At 21.2% G+C, this 14,343-nt stretch overlaps 1 protein-coding gene across 2 annotated transcripts in view; it reads left to right on the forward strand.

Annotated features, from left to right (window-relative positions):
• The window catches only part of Rcd2 (Reduction in Cnn dots 2), a 496,295-nt gene that overhangs the window by 124,897 nt on the left and 357,055 nt on the right, over window positions 1-14,343 (forward strand). The gene's annotated exons all lie outside the window — the stretch shown is intronic.

A 14,343-nucleotide genomic window follows, 5' to 3' on the forward strand; every position in this document is an offset into this window, starting at 1 on the left:
ATTGTAGCCTTAGTTTACTTGCTTGATTCCCCAATTCTACGACTTTTGGAACCCAAACTAATGTCCTAACTTTGAGCTTCCCCCACACCATTATGAAATTGAAGTATAGATGGCGATAACTACGAAAAAAATATTTAAGCACATTTCGTACTGGTTCAAGACAAAATTTTCAAAAGAACCTAACTTTCCTCCCACTAACACTTCAACCATTGCGGTTGGGAGTTCATGAGCAGCTATACATTCCATCGAATAACAAATTTAAAATTGAAGCATAGATGGCGTTCTTCATAGAAATTGTTTTTGTGTACATTTCTTTCTCCAACAAAGCAAAGGTCCAAAACCTTGAAACTTTTCACCAACTTTTGCTTCACAAATATACACTGGGAGCTCATAAACAGCCAGGCAGATAAAAAAAACTTTCTAATCTCTAATTTGTCCACATTATTCACACAGTTCTTCTCAACCCATTAAACTTTGACTAATGATCCATGACAAATTGTCAGCCCCACGTGTTTTTTAGATTTTTTAGTTTTGATTAAAACATTAGTTTAATTAATCCAAAGATTTGAAAGTGGAAATATTTAGAGCAATTTTCAGCAATAAATTACCTATCTAATTCAAACACAGAACATTCTTGCCAACAGTTTAATTTCGAAATGTGGCCAATAAAGTTGCTAAGCTTAAATTTCGCTACACTATTCCTGACAATATTGTTGTGGAAAAATGCCGCAGGACAATTTGTAAGTTTTGAAAGAAATCAAAAATTTTCTTTTTCAAATATCTTCCTCTTTTTTTCAGAGCCCATCTATTTTCCTTTTCAGCCATTATGATTTGATGTCTTACGATCGAGACTATTTCGATTTAATTGATTTGCGTCTCATCAATCACGGCGGTTCTAATGTCTTAAATGGTACCGTAATTTTTGCCCAAACTTTGAAAAATCTAAATGTACGTTTTACAATGGATTTTGAGAGGCCAGATAAGACTCGATTTCAAATGTTAAATTTAACCGCAAATGGTTGTCGCCTCTTTCGTGGGGAATATCGTAAAAATATGATGCTAAAAATTGTCATGAAAACCTTAGATGAGCAGAAGGGATTTATAAGAGGGTGTCCGGTGGAAAAGGTAAGAAGAGGGGAGGTTTTAGAAAATTTGAAACCAGAATTTATCACCCTTTTTTCGTAGAAGAGACCTTATGAACTGGATAAATGTGGCATTGCTCCCTTGGAATTTCCATTTGCCAATTTAAAATTTGTATTCGTTATAATTGTCTATGATGATGAAAATTTAAAGAATATTGCCTCGCTTCGTTTCAAGGGCGTTACAAAGAAGAAATCGTAAAATGAATCTGTGGTTAAAATTTTCCTTCACAAAGTGTTAGAAATAGAAAAAATAAAATTCTTTCCACTTATTCTATTCCAAAAATAAAGAAAAAATATTTTCTTTCTATTCTAGAAATAAAAAAATATTTTTCTTTCCATCTATTTTATTTATTTTTTTTTCTTACAATGGGAAACATTGATAATTATCAGTCATCAGCTGATTGTTGCTTTAAATGACATTGTCTAAAAGTATGCAATATTCATTGCCACTGTTAGTGAAATTAATTTAAGCACTCAATAAATTAATTTTCTTCAGATCGAATGAAGAAATATGTCCTGTAGTCGCCAAAAAGCGGTGTTATAGAGTTAAGAATTTTTGCTATTTGCACAATAGCGACTTGCCTTCAGCGTGATGATAGAAATAAGTCCAAGGCATTTGTTTCTGGGAAGGAATTCAAGTCTCCTATATTTCGCTTTCCAAACTATGCCTCGTATCTTATTTAGGGGTTTGGGTATTTGCTATGTATACGGTAATAACTAAAACCAATCCTGTGGTTGGGATACTCGCTGATTGAGCAGATTTAAGAACGTATTTTGGCAATCTTAAGCGACTTTAACTTATTAGGAAACGTTAACAATCACTTTATAACTGAGTAGTCAAAACCTTCAGAAACTTTTCACCATCTATCGTCGCCTAGAAGTGCCACTATAGTTGTAAGAATATTTGCTCATTTCGGTACAGAAAATTAACATCAGCGCGAAGCTAGACGACACTAATGCTACGGCAACGGTGTAGGTATTTGCTAATTTATGTTGTCCAAATCTCTCCCCGGTAGATGTCGTTTCCAGACCTGTTAGGAAGAATTTTATTATTTTTAAGAATATTTTAGGATTGTTGTTTTTTTTATTTTTTAATATATTTAGATATAATTTCAAGTGTGGATATTTCAAGAATATTTTAGAAATTTTCTTTGAGTATTTTAAAAACATTTTAGAATATTTAAAAAATTATGTTAGAATACTTTTAAGCGTGCAACATTTTTGAATTCTTTCAATTTCGAAAATATTTTATAATATTTTTATTGCGCAGATTTTTTAAGAATATTTTCAAAATATATTAAAATAATTTAAAAATATTTTGGAATATTTGACAAGTATTTTAAAATATTTGTAAAATATTTTAAACATGTTTAGAATATTTTAAAAGTAATTTAGAATATTTGAAACATATTTTAAAAACATGTTACAATATTTTAAAAATAGTTAAAAGATTTTAAAAGTATTTTAGAATCTTTTTAAAGCGTTTTAGAATATTTAAAAATTATTGTAGAACATTGAGAATAATTTAAAGGTATTTAAGGGTATATATTTTAAAAATATTTTAGAATATTTCATGTATATTTAGAATATCTAAAAACTATTTTAGAATATTTTAAAAGTGATTTAGAATATTTGAAAAACATTTTAAAATGTGTAGAATATTTTAGAATACTTTTTCAGTCGTAACTAAAAAAAAATTTTGAAAAATGTTTAGAATATTTTAAACATAGTTTAAAAACGTTTTAGAATATTTTAAAAGCAGTTAGAACATTTTAAAAGTATTTTAGAATATTATAAAAGTATTTTAGAATATTTGAAAAATATTTTAGAATATTTTAAGAATATTGAGAATATTTAAAAAGTATTTAAAATATTTGAAAAATAGTTTAAAAAACATTTTACAATATTCTAGAAATAGAAGATTTTAAATATATTTTAGAATAATTTAAAAGCATTTTAGGACATTTAAAAAATATTTTAGAATATTTTAATATTTTGAGAATATTTTAAAGGTATTTTAGATTATGTTCAAAATATTTTAGAATATTTCAAGTATATTTACAATATTTCAAAACTATTTTAGAATATTTTAAAAGTATTTTAAAAATATTTAGAAAATTTTGGAATATTTTCTCAGTCGTAACTAATTTAAGAATATTTAAAAAATTTTGAAAAATACTTTAGAATATTTTAAAAACGTTTTCAAATATTTTAAAAATACTTTAGAATTTTTTTCAAGCGTGGATCATTTGAGAATTTTTTAAAAATATTTTTGAATATTTTTCCAATTGTGGATGAATATTTTTAAAAGTATTTAAGAATAGTTTGTGGAAGAATATTTACAAATATTTAGAATATTTTTTCAGTCGTTACTAATTTAAGAATATTTAAAAAATTTTGAAAAATATTTTAGAATATTTTAAAAATACTTTAGAATTTTTTTTCAAGCGTGGATCATCTGAGAATATTTTAAAAAAATTTTAAAATATTTTAAAAATAGTTAGAAGATTTTAAAAGTATTTTAGAATATTTTAAAAGCATTTTAGAATATTTAAAAAAATATTTTAGAATATTTTAAGAGTATTGAAAATATTTTAAAGTTATTTTAGAATATTTTAGAATATTTCAAGTATATTTAGAATATTTTAAAAGTATTTTAGAATATTTGAAAAATATTTAGAATATTTTAGAATAATTTTTCAGTCGTAACTAATTTAAGAATATTTAAACAAATTTTAAAAATATTATAGAATATTTTAAAAACATTTTCAAATATTTTAATAATACTTTAGAATATTTTTTCAAGCGTGCAGCATTTTAGAATATTTTAAAAAATATTTTAAAAATATTTTTTCAAGTGTGTATGAATTTTTTTAAAAGTATTTAAGAATATTTTATTGAAAAATATTTAGAATATTTTAGAATATTTTTTTCAGTCGTAACTAATTTAAGAATATTTAAAAAAAAATTTGAAAACTTCTATTTATACAAACATTTTTACAAATTTGTAATTATGAAGTAGAAGCTAGAATTCATTTTTCAATACAAAACTCCTTAGGCCATGTTAGCTCGATTAATCCAATTAAAATTTTGAAAAATATTTTAGAATATTTTAAAATTACTTTAGAGTATTTTTTCAAGCGTGGATCATTTGAGAATATTTTAAAAATATTTGAGAATATTTTTTCCAAGTGTGGATGAATATTTTCAAAAGTATTTAGGAATAGTTTATTGAAAAATATTTTAAAATATTTAGAAAATTTTAAAATTTCGTAACTAATTTAAAAATATTTAAAAAAATTTGAAAAATATTTTGTAATATTTTAAAAACGTTTTCAAATATTTTAAAAATACTTTAGAATATTTTTTCAAGCCTGGATTATTTCAGAATTTTTAATAATGTTTTAGAATATGCAAAAAACATTTAAGAATATATTAAAAGAATTAAAAAATATTTGCAAAATATTTTAGAATATTTAAAAATATTATAAGGAATATTATTAAAAATAGTTTAGAATATCTATTAAAGCTTGTATTATTTAAGAATACTATATAAATAATTTAGAATAATTTAATGGTATTTTGGGATATTTGAATAATATTTTTAAACATTTTAAAAATATTTAAGAACGGTTTATCAAATGCGGATTATTTCAGAATATTTTAAAAATGTTTTAGAATATTTCAAAAACACTTTAGAATATTTTAAAGGTATACTAGAATATTTTAAAAATATTTTAGAAAATTTCAATAGTATTTTAAAATATTTTAAAAATATTTTAGGATATTTTAAAAATATTTTAGAACAAACTTAAATATTTTATTTATTTTTTATTTATTTATGCTCATGTAAAAACCTAGCCCATAGGGCCATGATCGGTTCCAAAACCCACTATACATTTACTACTCCCAGTTTTAGTTTTTTTAAACGTTTTCGAATATTTTAAAAATATTTTTGAATTTGGATTATTTAAAAATATTTTTTAGGGGTGGATCATTTAAAAATATTTTAGAAAAAATTTTCAAGCGCGCATTATTTAAACATATTTCAGATCATTTAAAAATATTTTAGAATATTTATTCAAGGGAGGATTATTTCAGAATATTTTAAAAACATTTTAGAAAATTTTAGTGTGGATTATTTATGAATATTATAAAAGTATTTTAGAGTATGTGAATATTGTGAGCATTTCAAAAATATTTAAAAATAGTGAAAACAGGTAAAATTTAAAAAAAAATTAAAAGAATTTCATTTAGAAGAATTTTAATGAAAATTATTATACATTTGTGATTTTGGTCCCCGCCCATTTTTCTGTGGTAAAATTATTAAACTAAACCTATTCTAAAAATGGTTTGGGTATTTGCTAATTTGAAAGTTTTGCATTTTCTCCATTAGATGTCGTTTCCTGAAGAGATGTCTTATGATTTCTTGGACATTTTTAGGGCATGCACTGTTTCAGAATGTTTTAAAAATATTTCAAGGTATTGTTTCAAGTGTGGATTTTTAATTTTTATTTTGTTTTTCAAAATATTCAGGCTTAATCCCATAGTCGTTGTTTTAATATTTTATTAAAACAACTTTAATTTATTAGTGGTAAAAAATTGGCGATGTTTACCAAGGGGTAAGGCAGGGAAGACTATAGTTTCAAATCTCGCCACAGATCTTCATCAGAGTCTTCCCTGCCTTACCCCTTGGTAAACATCGCCAATTTTTTCCCACTAATAAATTAAAGTTGTTTTAATAAAATATTAAAACAACGACTATAGGATTAAGCCTGACTATTTTGAAAAACAAAATAGAAGCTGTCATCCCAAATAAAAAACGCCAACCCTCCTAATTTTTAATTTTTCCCAACGTGTTTTATTTAGAAATATTAGAAAAATATGTTAGGGTTTTTTAATTTTTTTTTAAATAATAATTTTAGAGAATTTCTATTTCACATTTTTCAACGGAAAAATTGAGCCCCAGAAGTCATGCCAAGGTATTTCATCGAGCGAAATTCTCGCCACCTATATTTCACATTTTACAATTCCTTTTAAATACTAAGAAGTGGTGTAGATATCTGCTAGTTTGAGAGTTCTAAGGTTTCCCCAGTAGGTGTCGTTTCTCGATTTTATGTTATGAACGATTTTAGGTATATTTTATTTATTCATTGAATACAATTCGGGAATCGTTTCCAAGAGTAGCCACTAATAAGAGTTAAATATTAAGAATATTTTGATGGTATTTTTTCTAGTTGGATTCTGTTTAAATTATTTTAAAATTTTTTTTATTTTACTATTAATTATTTTTTATAGCTAATTTTTAATTTGACATATAATTTAGTTTGAAAAAGTTTATATTACAAATTTTTCGACGAAAAAATTGAAGACATCTCAGTTCATATTTTGGAAGAAAATTCACGCCATCTATATTCCACTGTTTGAACTACTTCGCATTTATTAATCAATGGTGCGTGTATTTGCTAATTTCAAGGGTCAGTTTTTTGCCCAGTAGGTGTCGTTTTTCGATTTTACGAGAAGATAGCTTTGATTAGGCTGTTATTAACGACTACTCATGGAATCCGATTTGTTATACCTGAAATATTTTACCATTTCAGGTATTACAAATCGGGAATAGATTCCATGAATAGTCATTATTAACAGCCTAATCGGAACCCCTAAATCTTTTGGATACTTACTTCAAAGACCAGCCACGGCAATATTTCTACAACAGAGGTTTTAAAAAATACCTTTCCCATTTTTTCTTTGTACAGTTTTTATTTTTTTAATGGTTAAGTCTGGAGTAAATTTTTATTTTTTTCTAATTTTGTTTTTATTTTCGCTACACTGTTCTTTTCCAAAAAACACCATCGAAACCACACCATTGACGTTGTGTCGATTATGACGACCAAATAAAATATTTGTAATAATGAGAATGATGGTGCTGCTGAGGCTGATGATGATGATTCCTCTGTTGCACTGTTGTTCTAGGTTATTCTTGACGATAAACAATAACAACCTTGAGGATTCTTGGAGGAAAAGAGTTACGAGGGCGAAGGAGATGTAGTAGATGCTACCACAACACAAACAATTCACATTTGAAAATATTTCAAATATTTGAAAAATGCAATTCATTTCGTTTTGGACTATAAGAAGATGATAAATTATCAAATGCACTTGTTGTTTATTTATTTTTCTTGAGATTTTATTTTCTTAAGAAGTTTATTGTGGATGGTTGTTGTTGGAGGTTTGCAAAGGAAAAGTAAATAAAGAAAAGAATTTTATGATTATATTAATTGTGAAATAAATGGGGATAGTTCTCTCAATATTTTTGGTGATGAGAAGATTTTCTGTTCCACGTTATCACTTATTTAATTTAAGGTGGCAACATCGATAGAAATATTATTACTAGACCCTGTTGTATACTTAATATTAATTGGATATTGGGGGGGGGGGGCGTATGACTAATATTAATTATTTATTTTTTCATGTGGATAGGAAAATATGAATTTATTTTTTTAAAAATCAACAAATATTAACGAAAAATTTAATTTTATAAAAATCCCAAATAAAAAAATACAAATAAAATATTCTAACATTTGGTGGAATGATTTTAATTTTTTTTAATATTTTTAAAATATTATTAAAAATTTAAAAAATCAAAAAAAAAATAATTAAAAGAAGATTTACGCCTGAAAAATGTTCCAAATTGTTTTAAGAATACTTTGTATACTAAATATTAACTGGATATTAGGGGAGCGTATGACTAATATTAATTATTTATTTTTGGTGTACATGGGGAGCGTATGCATAATAAAAATTTCCATTTTTTTAAAAAACAACAAATATTAACGAAAAATTATTTTTATTTAAAGACCAAATAAAAATTAACTCATTCAATTTAAGAGTTTACAATCCCATGGTGTTTTAGTTCAATGGCTTACAAATAATGTATGGTCACATTAAATAAATTACCAATTTCCATTCAAAACAATGCCATTGGCATCGAACAAAAATTAAAATCGTATTAACAAATATGAAAATTACAGACATATTCCGAATACAATTACAGATAATTATTTAATTTGTATATTAAATGACAATTTAAATATTTTGTTGCCAAACCAACATTTTCACATTAAAATTTCAGCAAATATTCGCCTAAATAAATTCAAGGGCAAATTGAAACCAACTTTCTTTCAACGGCAACGAAAATGTTGCTATCGTCCACATATTTTTGGTTTTCGTTGTGGATGATATTTAATAATTTTCCAATTAGGATTTGGGTGAGATTTGTGTTGAATTTATAAACAAGAGTCAATTTTTAAAATATTTTTTTTATACGTTTGTACTTTTAAACAGGCCCAAACACAAATAATTTTAACACAAATCAAAGCCAGTTACGTCAACAAGGATGTCGTAAGAGATTTGAATATATATTTCGTCCCATATCAGGGTCGCAATACCATCAGTGGCAATGTAACCTATAAACGTCAAGTGGAAAAAATTAATTTTCATTTACAGGTAGATTTTGAGAGACCAGACAAAACAAGACTTGCCATGATCGATTATCGTCTTGATGCCTGCACCATTTTGCAGGGAGATTTCAAGAAAAATAAAATGTTCAAAATGGTAATGAGCATTTTAGAGAAACAAAAGGATTTTATGCATCATTGTCCGTTTGAGAAGGTAGTAGGTCGGATTTTACATAAGAAATTTAATATTTTTTTATTTTTATAGGACAAAAACTATGCCCTGAACATGTTGGATGTGGGCAATTTTCAATTTCCTTTGCCAAATTTAAAATTCATAGCCACCAGTACCCTGTATGATGAGACGAATACAGTGAAGATACATGAAATTATTGTAAAGGGAGCCACTAAGAGGAAATAATTGAAGGAGGAAGAATATAAAGTAAATTAGTAATTAATTGAATTTTTTGGTGATCTACATACATAGGAATATGGCGCATAATTAACAGTAAAGATATATGGGGCGTAGGGAGAATGGGGCGAATGAGTAATATTAATTATTTCTCTCATTAGGTAAATGGGTGCGTATGAATAATAATTTTATTCATGTGAGGAAATGGTTGAATAGCTTAAAATAATTAAAAAAATACATTTGAAAATATTCTTTAAAATCGACATTAAAAAAATATTCCAAAACATTTTTAAAATATTCACCATTGATAACATCTTATAAATTGTTTAAAAAATATATATTATTTTAATCTTAAAAAATTCACTCTTAAGAATTATTCTAAGAGTTTTTAAAAATATTCTTAAAAAATCCAACCTTTAGAACAATTCTAAAATATTTTTAAAATATTTAAAAATATTCCAGGTGTAAAAATATACCCTAAAATATTTTAAAAATATATTGATATGTAACTAAAGTAATCTAAAATACTTTTAAAATTTTTTTTCAAATATAATAAATAATTCTGAAATATTCCTTAAGTATTCTAAACTATTTTGAAAATATATGTTGAAAATATTCTAAAATATTTTTTAAAAATTCTAATATATTCTGAAATATTCTTCAAATGTTTTAAAATATTTTTAAAATAATATATTTAAAATATTTTTAATATATTTAAAATATTCTACAATATTTTGAAAAAAAAATACTATTCCGTTTTTATTTTAAACACAATCTAAAACTCTCGAAAAAATCTTTTAAATTTTATAAAAAAAAATTAAATAATTATTAAATATTCTGTAATAATATTCCGTGGTGCAATGGTAGGCACACCCGCCTTACACGCTGACGGTCGTGGGTTCGATTCCCCGACCAAGCAACATCAAAATGTTTCAACGGTGGCAAAATACCCCTCAGTAATGTTGGCGAAATATCCTGATTATTTTAGCCATGTAAAACTTCTCTACAAGTGCTGTCTTAAGACACGCCGTTCGGACTCGGCGATAAACTGTAGGTCCCATATCATTGATCTAAATATGAATCGGAGTGCACTCATTGATATGAGAGAATCTGGGATGTTTGTTGATGTTTTTGGAACAATTATATATTAAATATTCTAGAATAGTTTTAAATTGTTCTTAAATATTTTAAAAATATTCTCAAATATTTTTTAGACTATAATTAAAAAATAACACTTAAAAACATTTTTAATGTTTAAAAAAAATTTTAAATCTTAAAAAGTAGATTTAAATGCTAATTTTAAAATATTCCAAAACAATTTTAAATATACGTAATATTTTAAAAAAAATCTAAATATTTTTTTAAAGATTCCTATATATTTTTAAACATACGTAATTTAAAAAAAAATCTAAATATTTTTTTAAAGATTCCTATATATTTTTAAAATATTTTTACAATATTGTAAAATAATTTTAAAATATTGTGAAATATTTTAAAAATACTGTAAAATATTTTTTTTCATATATTTGAAAACAATTTTTGAAATTCGAAAATATATATATTCCAAAACATTTTTAAACATACGTAATTTAAAAAAAAAATCTAAATATTTTTTTAAAGATTCCTATATATTTTTAAAATATTTTTACAATATTGTAAAATAATTTTAAAATATTGTGAAATATTTTAAAAATATTGTAAAATATTTTTTTCATATATTTGAAAACAATTTTTGAAATTCGAAAATATATATATTCTAAAACATTTTTAAACATACGTAATTTAAAAAAAAAATCTAAATATTTTTTTAAAGATTCCTATATATTTTTAAAATATTTTTACAATATTGTAAAATAATTTTAAAATATTGTGAAATATTTTAAAAATATTGTAAAATATTTTTTTCATATATTTGAAAACAATTTTTGAAATTCGAAAATATATATATTCCAAAACATTTTTAAACATACGTAATTTTTTTAAAAAAAAAAACTTAATATTTTTCTAAAGATTCCTATATATTTTTAAAATATTTTTACAATATTGTAAAATAATTTTAAAATATTGTGAAATATTTTAAAAAATATTGTAAAATATTTTTTTCATATATTTGAAAACAATTTTTGAAATTCGAAAATATTTTCAAAATAGTTTTAAAATAATTTTAAATTGTTTTTTAAACCTATTCTAAAATAGTTATAAATGTTCCAAAATATTTTTCAGTATTTTCTGTATAGTCTAATATATTTTTAAAATATTCAAATATATTTTTAAAATATAAATAAAAATTCACACTTAGGGTAATATTTTAAATATTCTAAAAAATGTGTTAAAAGTTCTGCAATATTTTTAAATAATTTTAAAATTTTCCTCAATATTTTTATAACAAATAGTGTTTAAAATATTTAAAACTTTTAGAAACTTTCTAAAATATTTTTGAAAAAGTCCAAAATATTTTTAAAATAAACAGAAATATTTTCGAACATTTGTAAAAAATTTAATAATATTCGCATTTTTTGTTGCTTCTTCATTTTTTAAATTATTATAAAGTATTCATAAAAGATTCTAAAATATTTTTAAAATGTTCCAAAATATTTTTAAAATATTCCAAAATATTTTTTACAAATTGTCAAACATTTTTAAATTATATAAAATATTTTTAAAATAATCTCAAAAATTTTCAAATATTCTAAAATATTTGTAAAATATTTGTAAAATATTCTTAAATTTTTGAAAATATTATATATATTTTTAAATATTTTAAAATTATTTTAGAATCCAATACAATATTTTTAGAATTTTCTCATTTTTTTAATTATTTATTTTAAATATATTTTTAAATATCAAAACAACAAATATTTAAAATATTGTAGAATATTTTAAAAATATTTCCGAATATTTAAAAATTGTTAATTATTTAATAGAATAATTTAGAAATATTTTTAAATATTTAGGAACACTCTTAACATATTTTTAATTTTTTAATGTTTCTAAATATTTTTAAATTACTTTAAAATAATCATAAATATTTCTAAAAAAATTTAAAATGTACCAAAATATTTTTGAAATCTTACTACATATTTTTTAAATATTGTAAATCATTTTTAAAATTATATATGTATATTATATTTTTAAAATATTCTCAAATAATGTTCAAAAATTCTAAAATATTCCTAATTTGTTTTAAATGTTCTAAAATATTTTTTAAGTATATTGAAAAATTTTAAAATTATTTTAGAACCCAATACATTTTTTTTGTATATTCTCATTTTTTATTATATGTTTAAATATCTAAAAAAAATTATATATTGTAGAATATTTTAAAAAATACTTTAAAATTCTTAAACATTTAATAGAATAAATTAAAAATATTTACAATATTTTTAAAATGTTTGAAAGTGTTCCTTTCAAATATTTTTAATTTTTTAATGTTTCTAAGTATTTTTAAAATATTCTAAAGTATTCATAAATTTTTCTAAAAAAAATATTAAAATGTATCAAAATATCCCTATTTTTTATGTATTGTACCATTTTTAAATTATATTAAATATTTTCAAAATATATTGAAACATGTTTAAAATGTTCTCAAAATGTGTTCAAACATTCTTAAATATTTGTAAATATTTATTATATATATTGAAATATTTTTAAAATATTTTAGACTACAATACGATCTTTTTATAATATTCTTTATTTTATTATTTATTTATTCTAAAAATATTTCTAACTATTAAAAAAAATTAAAAACATTGCAAAATATTTTAAAACTATTTCCAAATATTTTAAAATTTTTAAAAATGTAATAAAATAACATTAAAATATCTACAATGTTTTAAAAATATGTCGGAATATTTCTAAAATATTTTGGTTTTTTTTTTAATGTTTCTAATATTTTTTAAATTATTTTAAGGATTAAAATATCCCTAAATATTTGTAAATATTGTAAAACATTTTTAAAATTATAAAAATATTGCAGAATATTTTAAAAATATTTCCAAGTATTTTAAATTTATTAAAAAAATTTTAAAATAATTTAAAAATATTTACAGTATTTTAAAAATATTTATGAGTACTTTTAAAATATTTTTAAAATCTTCCAAAATATTAAAAAAAAAAATAATTAAAATAATTTAAAAATATTTACAGTATTTTAAAAATATTTAGGAGTACTTTTAAAATATTTTTAAAATTTAATTAAAAATTCATATTTAAAATACTTTAAAATATTCTGAAAAATATTTTAAATGTCTAATTTGTTTGTAAATAACATATTTTTAATAATATTCTAAATATTTTTTTATATATTTTTTAATGTTCCTAATTTTTTTAAATACTCCTAAATATTTTTTTAAATAATGTAAAACATTTTTAATTATATAAAATATTTTAAGAATATACTGAAATATTTTTAAAATATCCTTACAAAAAATGTTCAAACACTCTTAAATATTTCTAAAATATTCCAAGATATTTTTAAATGTATTGAAATTTAAAAAAAACATTTTAGAAACCAAAACAATATTTTTAGAATATTCTCGACTTTTTCATTTATTTATTTTAAAAATATTTTTCAATATTAACAAAATAATTACAAATAGTGCAGAGTATTTTAAAAATATCTCCGAATATTTAAAATTGTTCAACATTTTATAGAATCATTTAAAAATGTTTACACTGTTTTAAAAATATTTAGGAATAATTTTAAAATATTTTAAAAATGTTCAAAAATATTTTTTGAATATAATTAAATTATTCTAAAATATTAACAAATTTTTCTATAATACGTTCCAAATTTTTTTAAAAATATTCCTAATATTTTTTAAATATTGTTAACCCGTTTTTAAGTGATAAAAAATATTTTTTAAAATATACTGTAGAAATACTTTTAAATATTTTTAAAATGTTCAAAAATATTTTAAGGAAATAATTAAATTATTCTAAAATATTTATAAATTTTTCTAAAATATGTTCCAATTTTTTTTAGAATATTTGTAAACATATTTTTTTAATAATGTAAAACATTTTTAAAATGATATTTTTAAAACGACATAAAATATTTTTAAGTATACTGAAATATTTTAAAAATATTCTAAAATATTTTTAAAATATATTGAAATATTTTAAAATTCTTATTTTTTATTTACTTATTTATTAATTTTATTTATTTTTTTTTTTTTTGAAATTTAAAAAATTTAAAAAAAGAATAATTTAAATATATTTCCGAATATTTTAAAAATATTGCCGAATATTTTAAAAGTATCTCCCTATATTTTAAAATTAAAATATTCAAAAAAATATTTTGGGTGTTGTAAGATATTTTTAAATAATTTAAAAA

The sequence above is a fragment of the Musca autumnalis genome, unplaced genomic scaffold, assembly GCF_047663935.1.
Source record: "Musca autumnalis isolate F117 unplaced genomic scaffold, ASM4766393v1 scaffold_4, whole genome shotgun sequence".
NCBI classification, from domain to species: Eukaryota; Metazoa; Arthropoda; class Insecta; order Diptera; family Muscidae; genus Musca; species Musca autumnalis.